Here is a 20,956-nt window from a genome sequence, read left to right as displayed (position 1 = left end):
CCTCAGAAGATCCTCTCCCAAGTTCGCTCAGGCAGGCCTCCCAATGAGCCTCACACCGTGGCAGCTGGCTTCTTCCCGATCAGCAGTCCAAGAGAGACTGAGAGAGCACGTGTGGGACCGAAGCCACAGTTTTTTTATAACCTAATATTGAGAGTGACATCCCACTACATCCTCCATTTTCCATTCATTAGAAGCAAGGCAGTAAGTCCACCTACACTCCCCTTGAAGGGATTACCCAAGGACATTGAATACCAGAAGGCAGAAGTCATCAGGGACTATGACAGAGCCTGTCTACCACACTGACAGACTGTCTTAATCCAAGACCTCAGCATTTCTCCCTGGAATTATAGCAACCACTCTAATTAGAGTCACAGCCTAATCTTGATCTCTTCTGATCAAACTACCCTTGTTATGGGGAGTGGTCTTGAAAAACTACAATCTGAATATGTCATCTAACAATTACTAATTGTCCTTAGGTGAGTGTCAAGCCTTCTTAATGCAACATACAAGATTCTTCATATATGGTGCATGAAGGCAGTATCAGATGGTCTCTAAGGTCATGGACTGTAAGGCCAGGCTCCACCATTTATCAGTTTTATGCCCTTGGGCAAGTTTATTGACCTCATTGGGCTTCTATTTCCTCATTGAAACCTGAGACAGTAATGATACCTACTTTATAGGATTATTGTGAAGATTAAATAAGAAAATTCTTTTTTTTAAAGATTTTATTTATTTATTTGACAGAGACAGCCATCAAGAGAGGGAGCACAAGCAGGGGGAGTGGGAGAGGAAGAAGCAGGCTCCCAGCAGAGGAGCCTGATGTGGGGCTCGATCCCAGAGCGCCGGGATCACGCCCTGAGCCGAAGGCAGACGCTTAACGACTGCGCCACCCAGGCGCCCCTAAATAAGAAAATTCTTGTGCAGCTGTTGGCAGTGTCTAGCACATAGTAAGATCTCAATAAGGATAAGTTGTTATTATAACTTCCCCATTTATCTGAGGCCATTTCATAATGTATCATGCAAGTAACTAAGCCAACCTACACTGAGGAGGCCGTTTTGACCTCTTAAAAGGATTTCTTCTTTGCTTGGAAAGCCTTTCCCCATTCTCCTTTACCTGAAGAATTTTCATTTATGCTTAAATACTCAATGTAGGAGTTCAGTTTTTCTCCAGGAAATCTTCACACACATACACACACACACTTCTGGGCTAGGTGGTATCTTGTATTCCCTCACACATACCTACCTCATTATGGTACTTATCACACTGCATCGTCATTGTCTGTGTATTTCTCTACGGTCCTATGGAAATGTGAACTCCTCAAGAGAAAGAATGAATCTTATATTTCTACATCTGCAGAGCCTCTCTCAGTGACTAGCACAGAGTAGATCCCCAATACCTGTGGTGGAATGATTTAATGAATGAGCAATTTGAGAGATTTCTGAGGGACTTTCTTCTTCTCCATTTCTTAATACTACTTCTCACCCTCACTTATTCATCCCTTCACCTGTGGGTCCTAGTTCCGTAAGAATATTTCAACTATGGCTTTGAAGAGACTGCTGCACGAACTGCTGTTCTTTGTTTAGATCAAAGAACATGTTTCTCTTCACTTGCAGCTCTTAACACACAATTGGATGAAAGCCAATATCTCTTTCACTGCCTTCCTGTTATTTGGAATTTTGAAGTCTACAACTTCGTAATAACTGCATTGCTTCACAAACCAAACTCTTCAACTAAGCATTTGGGGCTCCACACAATTTGCTCCCCACTGTCCTCTACATCCATGCCACCTCTATGTCCCCTTCTTCCTTTGTCTACTCTCAAACACATACACACACATACACACCTACACATGCTAAACACACACACAAACATAACCCACACGAACAAATACATGCACCTGCAGGCACACAAATATATACACAAGAACTGCTTTGGATTCACTCTAGAAGCCTGTTAAAATTCAAACTCCTGAGCCTCACCTAGACTCAGAAGAGGAGAGGAAATCAGCCTTTTAACAAGCCTCCTAGGCAGCCCTTATACATAGAAAGGCTTGAAGACCATAGCCCTGTCCCTCTAATTGGTCTTGATGAGCATGTCTCCAAGCTTTACTACTGTTGTGGCGTCTTCCTGTAAAGCATCTCATTTCCAACTGGAAAAAAAAAAAATCCCAGTTGCCCCTTAGGATTTACTCAAAAAGCACCTTTGTCAAGCATTCCTAGATGGCCCCACAACAGTTGATGGATTCTGCTTACCTGGCTCTTGGCAGATATTATGAAAATTATTAGTGTGCATGTTCATTCTCCAGGTCAGTTCAAGAACAACTTAAGTGCAGGGACCACCTCTGGCAGCACTTTTGGTACAAGACCAAAAGTAGTCATTGCTCAATGTTTCCTGAAATTTTAGCTATTACATTAAAATATTATTTTGCTCTCAAATGTGTTTTCTTGTATGAGTCTATAAGAGTTTACTTTTTTAACATGAAATAAAATGTCATAAGAGTATTTAGCCATAACATGCCACCCTAACTTTTCAAAGACATTATAATAAAGAATATATAGCTTCCCCAAAATATATAAATAGGACATTAAATTTTTCTGCCAAGACGTTTTGTTGATAATCTTGCATAATTTGGAAGAGCTAACTACAAACTAGATAATGTACAGCTTTTAGTTGTATTGGCATAATAGCTTTATATTCCTTAGTACAAAGGTATAAGGTCTGATTGTATTGGCATTTTTATTTATATTTTGATGTCCCAATTATTTTAATGCTTTGAGATTGCTACTGAATTTTTCTTCTCTAATTGGAACTTGGACTCCATCAGGTGCCCAGTAAACAGACTCCTCCAACTTAAGATAAATAGTTGCCAAGATTCAAAACCAAATGCATTTAAATGGAGCCACTGCTGAGCTTACCACTACCAGGGTGACTGTTCCAAGACAGGGAGGACCAAGAGGCGTGGGCAGCAATATACCCGAGCAGCTGACAGAGTTGGTTCTTGGCACGTAAATGTACAAGTTCACCAGTTGATCAAACATGGTAAATTACATTTAGATTTCAATTGACATATTGATTTCACACAACCTTCGGTGAAAGAATCACCTCCAGCTTTTCTGTGACACAATGACTTCTTCTGCTGAATAGTCTTCCCTAAAGACAGGCAATTTACATAGCTTTCCAGTCCTCAGTCAGCACAGAATCCTTTAGGCTATATTGTTTTTCTTTTAATATCTTGTGAGTTTCCAGAACAAAGCCTCCACTGTCATAGGAAGGAATTAAAATCCATCCTGGAGCCATACAGAATTATCTGGAAATGATATGCTGGTTACAGTAATCCACTTCTTTTCCTCAAGAGCAGACATGAACAAAAGTTGATAGAACAACACATCTCTTCATTTGTAAGTGATTCTTTCTCCCTTTAAAATCATTGACTACTACTCGATTAGATATTTAACGTATTGGAATCACCTCCATTCATTCCACAACTTATTTGTAATGCTAATGCCCAGGTAAATTGTTCCAAATTTTCTGGAAATTAGGTAATTTTGAGTATTTTAGCTGAGCAACATCTACTTAGTACCCATTACCAGTCTTCAGTCTTGAACAAGGAACCCAAACTTGTCACCATCAAGTAATACTATTCAAAATGGCTATATACAACATGTATAGTAAATCACAGAAATGTGGTTTCGATGTATTCTAAATTTTCTGTCATAATGCCAGGCAAAAGCTCCCTGCCACATGTAACCTGTAGGGTCCCTCTCTTGCTATTTTCAGACTCTAGTCAACAAACCAACATCAACACACATGCACACGCCATATTTAGACACTCATTTGCAGCACAGTTATAAGCTTAACCCCTTACCATTGAACTTATAGTGGCAAGGAAATAGATGCACTCAATTAAACAAAGAGAGTTAAGACAGCACACTAATGAGATGTTAAGTTTGATTTCTTGCAGTGCTGGGTAAAGTCTGATTACCTTCAGAGGTTGAGTTTAGTTCAAAGGAACACTATAAAAACAAATACTGAAGATGAATTTGAAAAATAATTGAATGGTGGTCAGTCTATCATCTAGGGAAATAGATGACTCCTTTGGATCCATAGCTACTTAAAAATGCGTAGAGAAAAAGATGAAAAAGAAAGAGAAGAAAGAGTGCCTAGCAGGATGCACATTTGTGTGGTACTTAGTGCATTTGGGGGTCAATGTATAATATTAATATACATAGGTAACAGTAGTCAGCTCCTACCATACCCTCAACAGGAATACGGTGCACACCATTACTCAGCAGGACTAACTGAATAGTGCCTGCACAGAATAAGATGCTTGTGACCAAAATGAGTAATCTGAGGCAGCTTTCACTTTAGGACATTTGGATTAACACAAAATACACTTGGACAGAAAGCTTAGCACTCAGTGGCCTGCCTCTCTGAAGTCCTGCCCTACCACAGCAATTGCCTATCTAATAAGTGGATAGGCTACAACTTAGGCTTAAAAATTGCATTCGTATATTGGAAATCTTCACTTTCATGATAGAGTTTGAATTTAATATCACCAACACAGTAACCGTTCTTGACTAGCAGAGTAATTTACAGTACAAAAAGTGAGTAACAATCAGAAACAGAATTTGTTAGGGCTGGAAAGGATTTTAGAGATCACTTCATTCAACCCACGTATTTTCTAATTGAGATAATTTGCATGATAATTTTTCTAAACTCTGGCCTGCAGAGCAGTGCTTGCTGATACAAATTTTATACTCTCCACAACAAAATGAGAAAGATGAAACAGTGTAACAAAGTTTTCATACAGCTAAATTTACTCACTTAAAATAATTGCCTTTTATCTAAGTTTGCCCTTATATTAACATACTTTTATGAAATGTTGGTGATAAAGAAAGTTGCTCTTCCTAACATTTGTAATTGATTAAATAAAAACTTGGCAAACATGTTATGTGCCCCAATTCTTTTTAATTTTATCAGACTGTAAAATCCAAGAGTTGGGGAACCACTGACAAATTTATCCATAAAGCAAAATTACTAAGAAGGGTTATTTATGAAACGAGTTTTGTTAAAGAATATTGATTCTGTGTTTGATGTAAAATTTGACAAAAGATCTCAAAGGATGTAAAATGCATCTTTTGCTATTCATGCTTGACTCAAACAAGAGAATAAATTTAACAGTTTTTAGCTGTATTTGAAAAGAAAACTGGCATTTATTTTATCAATGAGATGTGAAAACTTCAAGAATAAAGAAATCAAGGAGAATGAAGCAAGAACATAATCATATTATTACACATAGAGGTGATAGAGAGGTGATACTTATCATCAGGAGGCATAAACTGGCTTGATTTTCGTTTGTTCTGTGTCACATGCATAATACTTTTTGTTTCAGACAGGCATTATCAGATTCATGCCTCTCCCAGGAGACATGGATAGAAGTCAAAAATCTTAAAAGGTTTTTCTTTTTTATGTAAAAGTAAAAGAGTTTCTAATGAGATAGAAAGTATATCAGGCAAAATGGAATTCAGGACCACTTAGAATCAAGATAAATTATTTCCTACGAAGTTATCCCTGCAAGAAGATGCACAAAAATAGGAAGATAATGAATCCCAGGTACAAAAGTATGCTTCTACATCAAGTCTCTTAAATATGCAAGAATGCCATATTCTGTCTTTAAAAAAAATAATCTGAATTTTAGAATGTTCTATTAAACAACAATCCAACTTAGAAAAAAATTTCTTTTAACACCAAACCATTCTAAATTTAGATTGACTACCATATGTGAGTCCTTTTTAGTCAGATCTTTACTGAAAAAAATACCTTTGAAACAATGGTTTATAACCTTATAACAGCATTAATAGCAGTTATATTTCTAAAAATTTATTTTATTCTTGGTATAAAAAGGAAAGTGCTATTTGTCTAAAATTTTTATTCCTGAAGATATTAAAGCAAAGTGTGTTGTTCTATACTTTTAGACCCGAAGCTTTGTAAACTAGATTTGTGCATTTACTAGTTGTAATTATGTAAAATATGCCTGATGAGTATACCAAGAAGTACTCTTAACAGTAAAAGTAAGATATTCCTTCAATATTATTTAATATCTGTACACAGGAGACCTACATGACTTACTTAGGGGTCTTATTTTTTAAAGAGTTTATTTATTTATTTGTTTGTTTGTTTATTTATTTAGAATGCATGCACACATGAGCAGGGGGCGGGGAGAGAGGGAGAGGGAGAGAATCTCAAGCAGAGGGACTTGATACCATGACCCTGAGATCATGGCCTGAGCCAAACCAAGTGAATGACTCTTAACTGACTGACCCACCCAGGCACCTCAAGGGGGTCTTATTTTTTAAATGTCTTCCAAGCTAATATTTTAGTATTTTTGAAACTTCCCTTGGGTGGTAAGGTCCCTGAGGACAAGGTGCTTTTCTTTTTCCAATTAAATTATTAAATAATTTGACATACAATATTCTATTAATTTCAGATGTACAGCTTAGTAATTGGACATTTGTATACACTGTGAAATGATCACCACAGTAAGTCTAGTTACCATCAGTCACTTCACAAAGTTAATACAATATTATTGACTACATTCTCCATGTTGTGTATTATATCCCCATGACTTACTTTATAACTGCAAGTTCATACTTCCTGATACCCTTTCCACATTTTGCCACCCCACCCCCTTTCCCTCAGGCAATGCTCAATCTTTTCTCTGTATATGTGGTCTCAGTTTTGTTTTGTTTTGTCTTGTTTTGTTTTGTTTTTTGTTTTGTTTTGTGGGTTGGTTGTTTTTTAGATTCTGCACATAAGTGAAATCATGTGCTTTTTGTCTTTCTGATTGACTTATTTCACTTAGTGTAAACCCTCAGGTTCATCCATGTTGTCACAAATGGAAATATTTTATTTTTTTTATAGCTGAGAAATACTCCACTGTATAGATACACCACATCTTTATCCATTTATCCATTAATGGACATTTAGTTTGCTTCCTTACCTTGTCTATTGTAAATAATGCTACAGTAGCTATAGGGTATTTTCATTTTCTTTGAATAAATGCCCAGAAGTGGAATTGCTAGATCATGGTTCTATTTTTAATTTTTTGAGGAAACTCCATATTGTTTTCCACAGTGGCTGCACCAATTTTCATTCCCACCAATAGTGCATGAGGGTTCCCTTTTTTTTCACATACTCACCAAAACTTGTTATTTCTTGCCTTTTGATGCTAGCCATTCTGTAAGGTGATATCTCATTGTGGTTTTGATTTGCATTCCCTGATGACTAGTGAGGCTAAACATCTTTTTATGCACCTGTTGCCTATCTGTATGTCTTGCTTGGAAAGATGTCTATTCAGATTCTTTCCTCATTTTTGAGTCACATTTTTTGTTGTTGTTGTTGTTATTCAGTTGTATGAGTTCTTTATATTTTTGGATATTAACCCCTTATTGCATATATGATTTGCAGTACCTTCTCCCCTTCAGTAGATTGCTTTTTCATTCTGTTGATGGTTTCCTTTGCTGTGCAGAAGCTTTCAGTTTGATGTAGTCCCATTTGTTTATTTTTACTTTTGTTGCCCAAGCTTTTGGAGTCAAATCTAAAAAAAAAAAAAAAAAACAAAAAAAACACTAAGACCAACATCAAGGAGCTTATCACCTATGTTTTCTTCTAAGAGTTTTATGGCTTCAGGTCTTACATTCAAGTCTTAAACCATTTTGAGTTAATTTTTGTGTATGATATAAGATAGTGATCCAGTTTCATTCTTTTATGTGTAGCAGTCTAGTTTTTCCAGCACCATTTATTGAGGAGACTGTCTTTTCTTCCATTGTATATTCTTGCCTCTTTTGTCATAGACCATCTATTAATTGACCATCCATACATGGGTTTATTTCTATTCTTTTCCACTGGTCTATATGCCTGTTTTTAAACCAATACCACATGGTCTTACCACGATTTTGTAGTAGAGTTTGAAATCAGGGAGCATGGTGCCTCCAGCTTTTTTAGTAATGATAAACTTCCTTAGCTTTTATTGGTCTAGAAAATTATCTCTTCAGTTCTGAATGGTAACCTTGCCAAGTAGAGTATCCTTGGTTGGAAGATTTTTTTCTTTTCTCTTCCCTCCTTTTCTTTTATTTTCTTTTGTTTTCTTTTTTTTCTTTCTTTTCTGTTCTTCACCTTGAATATTTCATTTCTTTCTCTTCTAGCCTGCAGTTTCTGCTGAGAAATCTGCTGATAACATTGTAGGTTTTCCTTTGTATGTAATTTTTTTTTTCTCTTGCTGCTTTTAAGATTTGTTAGCTTTTGACATTTTAATTGTAATATGTCTTGGTGTGGATTTCTTTGAGTTCATCTTACTTAGAACTCTGTGCTTCCTGGACCTAGATGTCTATTTCCTTTCCTAGGTTAGGGGACTTCTCAGCCATTGTTTCTTCAAATAAGTTTTATGTCTTATCTCTCTCTTCTTATTTGACCCTATAATGTGAAAGTTATTTTGCTTGATGTTGTCCTATAGGTGCCTTATTATCTTCATTTTAAAAAATTCTTTTTCTTTTTCCTGCTCTGTGTGGGTAAGTTTCATTTCTTCTTTTTCCAGCTCACTTATCTGTGTATCTGCTTCATCCATTCTACTGTTGACTATCTTCACTGTATTTTTTAGTTCAGTTATTGCATTATTTATCTAGAGACTTCTGTTTTATATTTCCTATCTCTTTGTTGAAGTACTCACTGTGTTCATCCATTCTTCTCCTGAGTTTGCTGAGCATCTGTATGACCACTACTTAGAATTCTTTATCAGGTAGATTACTTATCTTCATATCATTAAGATCTTTTCCTGAGGTTTTATCTTGTTCTTTTGTTTGGAAGATATTTCTCTGTTTCCTCATTTTACTGTACTCTCTGTGTTTGTTTCTCTGAATTAGGCAAAACAGCTACCTTTCTCAGTGCTGAAGGAGTGGCCTGTATAGTAATGAAATTTCTCATTCAAACTTTCCCTAGCTCTATGTCTCAAACCTTTGCAATTGTCTAAACTGCTCAATTTATGCTTGATATGTCCCCATTGTTGAGGGTGTTCCAACACCTATGATCCAAGGTTAAGAATCTCATTTAGCACCCAGTTTCAGGCTGATTAGAAGCCCGACCCTCAGAGAGCAGCTTTTGAAGTATGCAAATATATACAGTCCTGTGGGGCTATAATCATAACCCCTGCTAGCCTCCAGACCAAGAGATCTGGAGGTGTCTCCTGGGTGATACTTTAAAAAGTTGGGGCTCCAGACAAGTATATCAGCTCTCTTCTAGGAAGTCACGTTAAGTGGTAGTGAGGCCAAGGGGGTATATGAGAATGATGTCTTCCTATTTGTGTTCCTTGGAAGCACCTCTTTAGCTTTTAGCTGTGGGAAACCTGAGATCTGTCCCTCAGGCTTAAGCTCCAGGCTGGTAAATAGGGCTTTTTCATAGGAAGACTGGGGTTGTTTTTCAGTCTGCTGTCTATGCAGTGCCCTGGGATGGTGGCCTGATAAGAACTGTCTTTCCAATTGTTACATTCCTGTGGAGTTCAAGAACACCATACCCTTTGGCCACCAGGGCCAAATGAGATCAAGGGGCATCCCCTGTGTGGATCACACACCCCTGCTGGCTTTAACAAGGGGTTGTAGAGTCTATGGGGCAAGATATGTTTGCAGGCTTCAGAAAGTCAGTGGAGAACTTGACTCTGTAGTTCCATTGGCTCCAGGAATGCAGCAGGTGAATGATTTGTCTGAGTGAACCTGCCAGTTTTAGGCTGGGAGCAGGAGAACGCTCAAGCCAGAGAGCAAGGGAGTGCTGCAGTGGCTTTCACTCTCAGGCTTCAGCAAGGTCTCAGGAGAGTGCCCCCTCACTGGCCCCTGCCTGTCTTACCAAGGCAGCAGGATAGTGCTACTCAATCTTCAGACATGGCCCATCGAAGTAAGACTCTCAGCTACAAATTTGGTAGGAATGTCACACTTGCTAAGGCTGCTTAGTAACTGAATGTACTCAGTCCTCGACAGGAAGACATTACTCATTTGAAAATTTAGCAGGAATGAGAAACTGTCCTTGGAGCCAAGTTATTTAAAAGCAAAGCACAGGCCTGAGAATTAACAGACCATTCACCCTGTAAACACTCAGAAAATCTCTATCAATCATGGAGAAAGAGCTCCCCTGTGCTTCAGTCAAGATGCCATCCTTGTCTTCACTGTAACTCTGAGCACATTTCCTGTTAGTGCCACCACCATAACTTTATGCTTCATTTTCTCTCTAAACATTTCCTGTTCTTACTCTTTTGTGTCTCTCTCTCTCTGTCTCCTTCTTTCACTTGATGATTATAAATGTGGTCCTAAGAGACTCAGAAACCCATAAAGTTCATGCCTTAAGTTAGGGTTTGTAACTACTTGTAGGTCATAGATGCTTGAAAATCTGATAAAAGACATGAACATGTATTCTCTGAGATAAACAGCACCACACATCTTATGTTATTTAGATAATTTCAAGAAGTTCGCAAAAGCCCACCTAGACATCTCAGGATAATACACAGTGCTAGATACTTAAACACTTCCTCACACACATACATACACATTTATATTTCCCCACAGTCCTGAATTTTTTGTGAGGAGGATTTCCTATTTCTTTCCTTAAAATACATTAATCATTGACCTGCAGATGATACACAGTAAAATCACACTAATTTAGTGTAATGGAGTAAAACAACCTGTTCACTTAAAAAAAAAAAATTGCAGAATTTCAGAGATGATCTTACTGATTTTGTTGTGTATATCATTTCTACAGAATCCTTGGGCAGTGTACTCAAGTTTAAAAACTGGCAAGGATTACATAAATACTTACTGAATTCATATTAAAGAAATATTCCATTACTCGCAGTAAAATAGAGAAATCCGTAAAGAAATATTCCATTACTTGCAGTAAAATAGAGAAAACTCTTCAAAGATACTCAAAAGTAATTTTCTCCAACCACCCAGCAGATGTTCAGCTCTTTATGATAAGCATTCCAACCAAACCAGCTAAATGATCCCTATGTGTAGGGCATGTGATTTTGTAAGAAAACGTCCTATCATTTGCTTAACTGGGTCCTTTCAAAGTGCTTGAGGGCTTTTAAAAAATAGTCAATTCCCTAAATCACCACTTTATCACCCGCAGGTCAATATAGCATAACTGAGATGTTCATAAACAAAGAAAAATGTTATCTTACCAGCAAATACACATAATTAAGAGCCTATCCGTCTGTCTTCTGCTTTCTCTATCTTTGCGTAATTGACTTCTCCAGGGGTCATCTCAAAGAACTGGGTTCAGTCAATAACTATAATTGGCATTGAATATTATCTAAAATTAAATTTCGAGTTGTTCAAGATAAACACACTGAAAATTAGAATGAAAATAACATATTTGTTGTTTATGGTGAGACAGGGATTATTTGTGGAACTTGATACGTTCGTGATCTTACTTATTGCACAGTTGCCTGTGAGGAAGGTATTGCTGTCCTATTTTGCTGCTAAGGAATCTGATACTTAGGGAGATTTTTTTAAATGGCCATGGCAGAGCTGGGATATGTAACAGGGCTATTTCAGTCCAGAGTCTGATCTGTTCAGCGATATTTGACAGATTATGGATTTCTAATGAATGGAAATTGTCTTCGTTTTTATTTTGGGTGCCCATTATAGCCATTTAACATTTCCGTTTGTTTTTCCATGTCCTACACATGTGTGTCCACGCAAACAAGGGGCGTTTAGGCTCTTGACAAGAAGTGGTTCTACATGAGCCTCTTTATTTACTATTTTGCCATAGGTGATCAGGATTTTATTAAAAGCATTTGTAACTATGAAAACATTCACACAGACCCATATAAAATAATTTATTCTTCTGGAAACAGTATTTATGGTGAGAAAACATGGGCTTTATTCCCATGAAAAAATAAATTGAACATTGGTATGCTGCTTAGATAAGAGGACAGGCACTATGGAATCAGACAGCATCGGGATGTTAGCTAACCTCGGAATTTACATCTGTAGAGTGAAATAAACAATAGCACTATCTTAATTTTCTGGGCTATCAAACCAATTGCCACTAACTAGATAGCTTAAAACAACAGATATTTATTCACTTACTGTTATGAAGGCTCAAAGTGAAATCAAGATGTCAGCAGGAGAATGTTCTCTCTTTCAGAAGACTCTAGGGGAAAATCTGTTCCATGCCTTTCTCTTAGCTTCTGTGTGGTTGGCAGTCTTGGTGTTCCTTGGTTTATAGATACATCATTCCAATCTCTACCTCCATTGCCACACGATGTTCTTCGTGTGGATCTGTTTCTGCATCTGTTCCCTCCACTTATGAAGATACAAGTCACATTGGATTAGGGCCTGCCTCAGTCCCGTGTAACCTCACCTTAACTCAATTATATCTGCGAAGACCCGATTTCCAAATAAGGTCACATTCACAGGTACTAGGGGTTAGGTCTTCAGAGTGTCTTTTTTGGGGGGAGGGGACACAATTCAGTCCACAATAAATACCTATAATTGTGACATTTAAATGGGATAATGCCCATATAATTATTCAGGAAATAATAGGCATTCAGTAAAGTTAGGGAATATTGTGGTTGACGATACTTTAGTTGGCTCTGAGAACTCAGATTAGTTATTCAGTCTCTGAGTCGGTCTCCTAGCCTATAAAAATGGAGATAATTATGCTTATCTAAAAGAATTGAGAGAGAATTGGATGCTATAATTCAGTATTGAGCCCGGTAACTAACATAAAAGATATTTGGTATTAACTGTCCTCTTTCTCAAAGACAAAGAATTGATAAAATGAGCGGTCATTCTCTCTCCAGAGTCAGTGTTCTCTTATGCCACATATTCCAAAGAAAAGATCCAAGCATTAGGGTAATGCTAGCTGCTGGAACTAATAGACCCCTATATTACTGTGGTTATCTAATATTATATTTCATGCTCAAGCAATAGCAGAAGCTGGTACTCCTGTGCAATGAGGGATTTTCCTTCTCTTGGTAATTTGGTGACAGTTTTCTATATTTGAAGGTTCACCCACCCCCACTGGATTTAAGGACTTGAGGCCTTGGAAGCATCTGTGCTTACCAAGTGGAAGGAAAAAGAGAGAGCAGGAAATGACACACCTGCTTCTTGAAAGCTTCAGCCAAGAAGTGCTACTCATCAGACACATGACCATACCAGATTCAAATAGGACTGGGTAATGTAGTTGTGGGCTAAGCAGACACATTCTGGTAGCAACAACTCTATTCCGTGGAAGGGGGAATAACAAATTTTGGTGCACAACAGCTGTCTCTATCATAATCCTTCCTTTCATGCATTTTCCATATTGCCATCTCCAGCGTCTCTTTTTCTTCTGTTTTAAGCTACAGGCACACCCCCTCAACTACTCATTGGCATACTAACTATGTATATATTCCAGGCCCCATGCTAAGCCCAGGAATACTGGCTATGCCTTTTATCTCTATCCCACGTTTCAGTTAATCCCAGTGTATTCTCTCTCTCTTTGTATACTTTCTTGGCACATGAATCCATTTTCCAGAATTTCATCCTGACTGTATAGGATGAAATTTTGAGCTCCAAATGCCTGGCACGCCTACCTCCAAGTAGCCTAGCTAAACCCTTTATTCCCCTCTCCCATCTCTAAGACTGTTTCTTAATTACCTGCGTTTTTGAAAAACATTTGTGAAAGGCTATTCACAAACTAGTGTGCTACATGCTCCTTTGTCTTAAATTTAGATCCATTTAAAAATAAAGATAAAGGAAATGGAGAGAAGAGTGCATGTGTGCAGTCTCCATGAGAAAGGAAAGAGGAAAGAGGAGGCAAGGAAGCAAACACAGGCCAGACAGCATCTGGTATCGGCAACGAGGTGCTATCACAAGTTCCCGAATCAGCCTGGCACAGGGGTGGGGAGCCAAAACTGCGGCCCATGCCCAGCTGGCCACTGGCATGAAAGTTCAGTTTATGGCTTTGGAAGAACCTGTAATTTTTAATATATATGTGTTTGCAGTAATTTATGAATTTATAAATGTTTAAGATATTATCTAACCTATTTCTCTCATATTCTGAGTCACACATATTTTGAGAAGCAGATATTTTTTGTATGGTTAGCATATATACTACATACAAAACACTATACCTAACATTTAGCCAAACCCACATGACTCCGATTTTTACAAAATCGTACTATCGTTTGACTCAGTCTAACACACACCCAAACATACATGTGCACACATGCACAAATGATACAATGTCTACTTTAATCTAAGCCTTAGAAAATTATTTGAATATGGACAGCTGCCGGGATTCTACTACCTAATTTTAATGTTTTATTTATTAAAAAAAAAACCTTCCTATGTGACAGATTTTATTTATTGTGTGACTCTTTTTCATCTTTTAATTTAAATATTTGGGTAATTAGCAGTGCGGCTGCCTGTTTTCATGAAAATAACTCAGATTTTGCTGGACTTCTTAAATCATCTGCTGAAAAGCCAGGGGAATTTAAATCTTTTCTGATGCTAAATGATCTATCTGATTCATTTTGTTAGTGACTACTTTTCCCGATAGATAAAAATATAGCTAGCCTATTAGTTAAGTGCAAGTCCCGAGTAAAAGATAAATAACAGATGAGCAGTCTCTACCAACACCTCAGCATGGCGTTTAACAGCTGCCAAAAGTACTGTATAATCTTTTGGAAAGCTTAATCGTTCCCTATTGCACTTTTCAAAAGAGAAGAGTAGTTATTAATCCTGGTGCTCACACAAAATTTTCGCAGTAGATCTTCATTGAATAAATAGTGCTGTTTCGTATAAAGATTTTGGTTTTATATAACACTTAACTGTTATAGGTTAAACAAATAGCAATGTGTTAGCAAGAAGAAAAACTGGATTTGGTAAAGAAAACCATATTTTAGTCTGTGTGAAACTGTACATTTAATTGGGGGTTTGAGGAAAGAGAAAATAGAAGTGTCTTTCTGGAGACCATAGAGCTCCCCTTTTTTATATAACGAGGGTTTGGGTTTTTTTTTTTTTTTCCTTCTTTTTTCTTTCACTCTTAAAAGAAAATCCTTATAATAGTTCAATTAATCATGTTTTATCTTTCTAAAGTATGTTATTTCTCAAATGTGTGGGAGAAGTTGGCTCTCCTAAGGAAACGTAATGGATTGTGTAGCAGTCTTTCTTTTTTTAATCATTGGCACCTTAGAATCCTATTCACGTTTTTAAAACAAATATTTGCCTGTCTAATATTTCATTTCCAACATAATGGCTCTAAAGCACTTTCATGATTAATATTAACTTACTTATGACTTATAATTTATACATTTATCCTATTTCCAAAGAAGTATAAAGTGACATTATAAAAGATACATGCATTTAGACCATTGAAATGGAAATAGAACAATTAAAACAATGTGAAGAGAAATAGAAATAATTGCACTGAAATTTTAAACTCATAATTTTCTGTAAGAAAGCAAAAGGAGAATACAATTAATGAACTAATTCTTATTGTCATGTTTTTTTAAACAAAAAAGAAATGAAACCTTTTGATTCCTTAAGAGAGATCAATTTCATGGAAATGGATTATAAAAGGAGTACATAATGCAAATATTTACCAAAATGACATTAACCAACATACACATTGCATTTAGTGATAGTTTTATGGAGGAAAAATGAAAAAGCATACACATGTCAATCCAGAATGAAAACTTAAAATTTGACTATAATCAAAAATATTTCAGTATGAGGTATAACCAAATGAGTCTCTGAGAAGTGGCTGTATTTTAATCTAACTTAATGAGCAATGCAGCCAAGTATACTCAGAGGAATGAGCATTTGCAAAATTAGCTTGTTCGACTATCTTCTTGTAACATGATTTGTCTGAGCCACAGATTTGAGGGGACTTTAAAGGCAAACACGTCAGGGCAACAACGTTGGCATTGTGGTTAGTCTGTGTGGCTGAATGAAGACCAACATAATGTGATTGAGATGTGCAGAGAGCAAATAAAACGTCTTGTTGTAGAAAGAGTAATCCACGCTTACCCAACAAGGAACTCTAATAGGAGTGAGCTCTTGTGATGTATGTAGACCTAGTTCTTTTCTTTCCATCAGGGAATTACATTCTCAATTGATCTTAGGCTTTTCTGGCTGAAATTCTAAAATTACTGTTTTTCCTTGTGAAAAAATATAAACATGTTATAAAAATAGAAAATACTATATGCCCATCTCCCAGTTTTAGTAAAAGTCAGCATACAACTAATGTTGCTGCAAATAATCAGACTTTCTCTCTGCCTTCCTTTTTCTCACCCTGGGTTACAATAGTCCCCCACTATCTGCAGCTTTGCTTTCTGCAGTTTCAGTTACCCATGGTCAACCATGGTTTGAAAGCAGATGATCCTCTGTCTGACTATCGTCAAAAAATCAATGGTAGCCTAACATTATGTCACAATACCTGTGTAGTTCACCTCACTTCATCTCATCACGTAGACATTTTACTATCTCACATATTACAAAAATAAGGGTCAGTACATTACACTAAGATATTTTGAGAGAGAGAGAGAGAGACCCCACATTCACATAACTTTCATTACAGCACATGGTTGTAATGGTTCTATTTTATTGTTACTGTTGTTAATCTCTTATTGTGCCTAATTTATAAGTTAAACTTTATCATAAGTGTGAACGTATAGGAAAAAATATAACATACACTGGATTCAGTACCATCTATAGTTTCAGGCATCCACTAGGGGTCTTGGAATGCTGTGTACCCCTAAAGAGTAAATACTATTTAAAAAATAACCACAATAGCATCACAGCTAAAAACAATTGTCAATAATTCCTGTGATAGCTTGTCTCCAAGATGGCCGCAATTTATTCCTTCCCTTCTACACATATCCTATTCTTCTATCAAAAGATAAACACTATGCCTCCATTTTCTTGAATCTAGGCTGGCCTGTGACTGCTTTGGCCAATAGAATATAGAAAAAAATGATCCTGTACTATTCCCAGGCCTTGACTTTAATAAGAGGACTGGACTTTCTACTTCTCCCTTGGGAGTACTGAGTCTCCACATGGACATCTTGCTACCCTGCTGAAGAGACCATGTGGAAAAGTGCCGCAAAAAGGGATTATATAGAGAAACGATATATAGTTTTTATAGGAACTGTATCTCTGTCTCTCTGTATATATCCATACATCTCTCTCTCTCATATATATATATGTACACTTATGTATACACAGTCTTTATATTATATATCTATGTAACTCTATATATACACAGTTTCTATAAAATTTTATACACACACACACATATATATATATATATAAAGTCTCTCTATACATAGATAAATAGATATAGATATGTGTCTTTAGATTATATTTATCTAGAGACAGAGAAAGAGAGATACCCAATTGTTCCAGCGTATTACATGAGGCCAGCCTTATAACTATCCTCACCAAGGTACTAGACATATCAGTGGAGACTTTCTGGATTCTCTGCACAAGCTCAGCCACCAACCAAACATCACTAAGTGACCCCAATTTATACTGTGTAGAGCAGAAGAATGCCCCAACTGGGTCCAGCCTAAATTTCTCATCCATAGAATCATGGGTAATAAAATGATATTAATAATATCATTTTATTGAATAAATGAATAATGTTCAATTGAATGAATAAATGATTGAATAATGATTGAATAATGTTCAATTAATAGATAACTGAACATTCCTTAATATTATCAATGTCCAGTCAGTGTTCAACTTTCTCCAATTGGTCCATAAATGTTTTGGTTATAGTTGGTTTGTTTAAATCAGTATTTAAAAGGTAACCCTAAAATTCTAAATAATAATGAAATTAATTTATGTAAATATGTCCCATTTTATCGGATACTATTATAGAAATTATCCAATGTGATATGGTAGCTCTGTATAGATAGGTGATTTGAGCAAATATTCTTATCTCCATCACACAGATGAAAAAACAAAACAAAGCAAAAAAAACCCCAAAAAACAAAAAATAAAACAAAACAAACAAACAACCCCCCCACCCTGATCCAGATAGATTAAATTACTTACCAGAAAAATTGTATCTGAAATTTAAACCCAGGTTTTCACTTTTAAAGTCTAGGGCTCTTTCCCTTATTCTATAAATGGTTGAGCCTTCATAGATTTGTATTGCCATGATTGGCTCTAATAAAACCATTATTGTGGGGCGCCTGGGTGGCGCAGTCGTTAAGCGTCTGCCTTCGGCTCAGGGCGTGATCCCAGCGTTCTGGGATCGAGCCCCACATCAGGCTCCTCCGCTGGGAGCCTGCTTCTTCCTCTCCCACTCACCTGCTTGTGTTCCCTCTCTCGCTGGCTGTCTCTCTCTGTCAAATAAATAAATAAAATCTTTTTTTAAATAAATAAATAAATAAATAATAAATAAACTCATTATTGAAACCACAGAAAAACAAAATTTTCCTTATTCCTCATTCTTATCTTGAGATGCATTTATTTCCCGAATGTGTCCCTCTTTTCAGTTTCTGCCACCTTCCCTTATTATAGGTTTCCCTGCTCTTTCTTCATTTATCTATGTTTCTTAGTACCAAAGTCCAAATTTATCTCTAAGCCTCTGATCCTGCCCCCTCTGGGTTCTCCTGCTTTCCATAGCCAGATGCATTTATCTGAAACTAAACTTGGTCACCTTGCCTTCTCTGTCTGGTAACTTTTAACAATTCTTAAACCAATATTCACAGAAAAGAATATTCTCAAAGGGCCATAAGTTTTCCCAGAAAATCTTTAAAAATTTCTGTATGTTGATGAAAACTCAAAACAAAATAATCTTCTGACTCAGTAATATAATCACTTAATAACAGTGCTACCTGACTTCAGTGCCTATGACCACATTTGGATTTATAATGAGACCTCATGGTGCTAAAGTACGCTGTATAAATAAAAGTTTTGAAATCACTGGCTAGTAAAATTCATGAGAGAATTGAATGATAACACACAGGCATACCCATGCAGAAGTCAAAAGAACTTGTACCATATAATTTGGTACCATACCAATTACTGCAAATGCATTTTGTCCATCGGCAGCATAAGGTAGCTTATAATTCCTCAACACACAACACATTACTTTGTGCCTCCCTACCTTTGTTCATTCTGTTCCCTCTGCCTGTAAATAGTCTTCCCTTTCCAGTTTCCTCATCCTCCAGCTGCATTCTTTTCTTCCGCCCACTCAAAGTCTTAGTTCAAGTGACATCTTTCCCCGAAAACCCTCTATGGAGACCACCCCCTTACCCGCACCACCACCAATGCGGGAATGGGTGGACCTCAGCAGGGCTTCCATTTGCCTGCCTGTCTTCTCTTCCCAGTAGACCATAAACTGCAATGCCAGGGACAGTATCTTCCCAATTTTTCACTATCCAGCTCTTAGCACAGCAGTCCTCTAACTGTTAAAGGAATGTTTGCATATGTGGGGTGGAAAGGGCTCCATCCACAGTTTTCACTTCTCAGGGGATGCTCCATGGTGCTGAATGTATTCTAACTTAGACTTCTGCTAAAACAAGCATTCAAACTGCCCTATGTGGGAGGTTGGTACCAGAGATGTCACTTAAGCAGGGAGAAAATTCAGACAAATATCCCTCTCTTTAAGATGACTTTTTTTTTGGGGGGGGGGGGGTTTCGTTGGATAATTACATACCCTTTTATTATGAGAGAAATCTGTGAATTTAGGGATTTGGAAATATCTCAGTAGTTCAAAAATTTTAGCCAACTTTTGTCAGAGTGCAGAAAAGAATCTACTAAGAAAAGGAAATGGAAAGATAGAATGGGTCCATATTTTAGATGACTCTGGGAGGCAAAATAAGGTTTCGGATTTTACTTTCTACACTCTGAAATCTTCCCTGTTTTTTGTTTTGTTTTGTTTTTAGAAAGGGATATTACATAGTAACACCTTAAGAGATGATCCATTCTTTCCAGACCAAAATATTATGGGCTAGTTTTCTGTACTGAGCATGACAAGATTGGAGTTGTAACAGTCTGTAGTAATCAACTGACAGATTTTCCAAACATTAGTCCTCTTTAGAGTTAGAGATAAAGATCGAGATTTTGGATTCTGAAGATTTTCAGTATTTCAGAAATAACAAAATCACTTTATTTTCCAGATTTCTTTTTTTACTAATAATTCCTGTCCTTTCTCATAATAGCTTAAAATAAAGTCCTGTTTCCTATTCAAATTTACTCTGGACTGAAAAAAATGGCTAAGTTCTGTATTATTTTTATTTTTTCAATTCAAGTTAAATCAGGTTAGCTGTTATATTAAAACACCTTTGTCTATTTTAACTCAATTCTTCTGTTATATTTAAAAATCATGTTGTACCTCATTTGTGGTTGTTATTAAACTTCTCAAGTTCTTTTTAAGATAAGAATGGTAACTCATTATATGTGAAAAAAGGTATGAAATATGACAATGAAAATAAGATTTAAAATTGAAATTTGCCTATGATATTGTTATAATCAAGTTAAAACCTACAGAGATAGAATTACCAAGAACAGAGAAATAACACTCTTTGATTAACCAATAGGGGATTGTCTGAGGTTCTTGCTGTAAAGCTGATAATGTATTAGCTGTATTTAGGAAAATCTAGGCTAAGAAAATTTATTTAGTGAAATTAACTCTGAAATAGAGACATGGCATATATGTGGGATATTCATAATACAACCCACTGCTCCCTTAAATTATGTTTTTATGTGCCATTTGTTGAGCCATCAAAAAATTTTAATTTTTGTAAACCCCTATATTAAGACAATTACATTTTGGGGGTAGCAAGATAACCTTTTTGCTTTGACCTTTGTTCTTGAAACTTAGTCTAAAGTTACCAACTTTTCTACTGGGTTGTGATTCAAGTTTGGTTCTGATTTTTTCGAATAAACTAAAATTCTACAAGATGAA

The 20,956-nt window shown here is 36.5% G+C and overlaps 1 protein-coding gene across 1 annotated transcript in view; it reads left to right on the top strand.

Annotated features, from left to right (window-relative positions):
* Positions 1-20,956, top strand: part of KCNH7 (potassium voltage-gated channel subfamily H member 7) — a 457,738-nt gene that overhangs the window by 366,180 nt on the left and 70,602 nt on the right. The gene's annotated exons all lie outside the window — the stretch shown is intronic.

This window comes from Ursus arctos, unplaced genomic scaffold (assembly GCF_023065955.2).
Source record: "Ursus arctos isolate Adak ecotype North America unplaced genomic scaffold, UrsArc2.0 scaffold_1, whole genome shotgun sequence".
Classification (NCBI taxonomy): Eukaryota; Metazoa; Chordata; class Mammalia; order Carnivora; family Ursidae; genus Ursus; species Ursus arctos.
This window is presented reverse-complemented; position numbering and strand designations above follow the sequence as displayed.